We start from the raw sequence: 2,834 nt of genomic DNA on the forward strand, positions 1-2,834 counted from the left end.
ACCAATTTATATGGATTAAATTGTCTAGCCCAGTGACATGATTCTAAAAATACAGACTTAAGACAGAACATTCTTCTAAATCCTGGCTCACATATTCAAATTCCGCTGACATTTTCATATGGGTTCCTGAAGAATTTCTCAAGATTTTGTCTAAAAATTCTAAGTTATCTCTTCATTTTAAGTTTTCATTCATCAAATCTACTAGGCTGTTTCCAATCTACTTTTCTATCTCAGCAAAGAAGATCAGAATGGAGAACACAAGAGCAATTCTCAGGAAAGAGAAAGTGAATTTGGGATGGAGGGGGGATGGGTGGCCAGCAGGGATAGTGCCTGTAAGGCACTACATAATCAGTAGGTCAAACATCACAGTGAAACCTATGACCATAGCTCTGTACAAAGCAAAGTACACTTAATGAGTAACTCAAAAATCAACTGGTTTGTGATTTTTCTATTCTTTGAATAATTCCATTGTTCAACAACTCATCAATTTTATCTTCTATGTACAGCAACATAGTTTCTTGCTCTTCTTTTTATCTCACCTCTATTAAATTAATGCTCTCTTCCCTAGATTTTTTCCTCCCTAGATTAACTGCTTTACACTTTACCATGCATTTCTCCTCTAATATTCAGAATATTTATTCTGCTAAGTATTGTGTGTTTGATTATAACACTATGCTTCATAAAGGATTTCAGCACCTGCCTGCCAGTCTTATAATGAACTGTGACTTCTTTGCCAAGGCCTAGTCCATCAACCCTCTCTCCTTGCTTTCACAACTGTGTTTCAGGCAGTCAGGACCTGTTTCTGCTCTCCAGGAACAGCGAGTTCTTTCCATCCTCACAGGTCTGCGTGTGGTGCCTTCTCGGCTGGAAAAGCTCCCTCTCCACAGATACTGCAAGGCCATCACCTTGTACGTTAGACACTGTGATGAAAACATCTCCACAGCCAAAGGTGTTTTCCTTAACAGCAAATCCAAAGCATCCCTGTGCTTACTCAGCCCATTCTTCTCCCCCACGACCCCTTACCTGGTTCCAATTTATTCATGGGACCTGGAGCACTGGGGCAACTTCTTGACAGAAATTTACTACCTAAAGAAGTATTTTTCCTTAAGAGTGAAAATCCTGTCTTTCTGACACAATTATTGGCAAAATTTATACAGCCCAACAGGTATGGAATTCACATTAGTTAAAAATAATAATTTTTACTTTGAAGGTTTAATGATAGAGATTCTCTTATTTTTATAAATATGCTACTTAAATGAAATATATTATTTTAGAAATAATTTTATTTACCAGTGTGGATGTATATTTATGGTAGTTAGTATATTCATTATTTTATTCTCTCCATATGACCATTGATAAAATGGCATAAAACAGATTTAGTGAAATAACACATATATTGTCTTGTAAGTCTGCGTATATATCCAAGGTCTTCATTTAATCCAAATAACATAGAAGTATATTTTTTGATGTCATACACTTCAGTGACATTTCAGGAACCAAAAAAGTACTTGAAGCAAAATAACAGACTGCCTTACATCTGTGAATTTCCAAATTCTGACCAGTATCAGTGTGGCTTAAGGGTGTTGGACATCTGGAAAATTTCACTCTTGTATTGCTTTGCTATATTTGGGAGAAAAAATAGATGTTTGCAATATAGAATTTGAATATTTCTGAAAAATTAATCTTTGAGTATTTTAACTCCTTCAATAGCTAACTAATTATCATTTTTGATTGAAATTTGCACATAAATATGAAACAGACAATTGTTATAACCAATAACAACATAATAATACAAATTATCTTGTAAACAATATTAAACTTAAAAACAAGGGGCAGATAGTGATTCAAAATATTTTTCTCCCATAATTTTTATGCTTTCCTCTTATATTTCCTTTCAATTATCCCAAAATGTAAGGAGGGAAACAAGTAGGGTTTGAGGCTTAAGTTTAATTTCATGAATAGACAAATGTATATTTCTTTTCTGTTTTTTCTCCTGATTTTACCTTCAGTAGAGGTTTATTATCATAGAGATCCCTGTGAAAAGGATCAAATATTCAGTCTCCAGAGTGTGGCCTGGCAGCTCAGACCAAGCAGAGCTTTCCTTACCAGTGGAAAACACTACCAGTGTCTTGTCTTCTATTGACCATGGTTTCTTTTGATATTCAAATGAAAGAACTGAGAAGCATGTTTCAGGCCTGGCTTTTGAGCTGATTCCCAGCCCTCAGTCAAAAGAATCTGTCGCAGATCTCCCCCTTTCCCCTCCAAAGAACAAGGGTCTTTCCCTGGAGGAAATTCAGAAGAAATCAGAAGTTGCAGAAGAAAGATGCAAGACCCCTGAAGCTGAACTCTTGAAGCAGCTTGCCAAAAAAAGAGAGCATGAGAAAGAAATGCTTAAAAAAGCAATAGAAGAAAGCAACAACTTCAGTAGAATTGTGGACAGAAGCGAAACGGACCAACAAGATGGAAGCTAGCAAAGACAACCGCTAGGTGCAAATGGCTGCCAAATGGAACGTTTGCAAGAGAAGGATAAGCATATTGAGGAAGTATGGAAGGACAAAGAATCCAAAGATCTTGTTGATGAAACTGAAACTGGCTGATGTGTTCTGAGAGCAGACTTTCTCCCATCCCCTTCCTAGATATCCAAAGACTGTACTGGCCAGCGTCATTTTATTTTTCCCTCCTGACAAATATTCTAGAGGCTGATGTAGTACTGTATAGGCAGATCCAAATTATAAGATGTTGTTTCAGGGGTTAAAGGGGAGAAACTAAAAGTGTTTTACTCTTTTTCTAAAGTGTGAGTTCTCCTAATGTAGCTATGTTTCTTGTTGCGTCTT

General features: G+C 36.4%; 1 pseudogene; it reads left to right on the top strand.

Moving 5' to 3' along the window:
* Positions 1–2,145: 2,145 nt before the first annotated feature.
* On the top strand, positions 2,146–2,597 carry LOC101569145 (annotated as a pseudogene).
* Positions 2,598–2,834: the final 237 nt, after the last annotated feature.

This window comes from Octodon degus, unplaced genomic scaffold (assembly GCF_000260255.1).
Source record: "Octodon degus isolate 3935 unplaced genomic scaffold, OctDeg1.0 scaffold00143, whole genome shotgun sequence".
Classification (NCBI taxonomy): Eukaryota; Metazoa; Chordata; class Mammalia; order Rodentia; family Octodontidae; genus Octodon; species Octodon degus.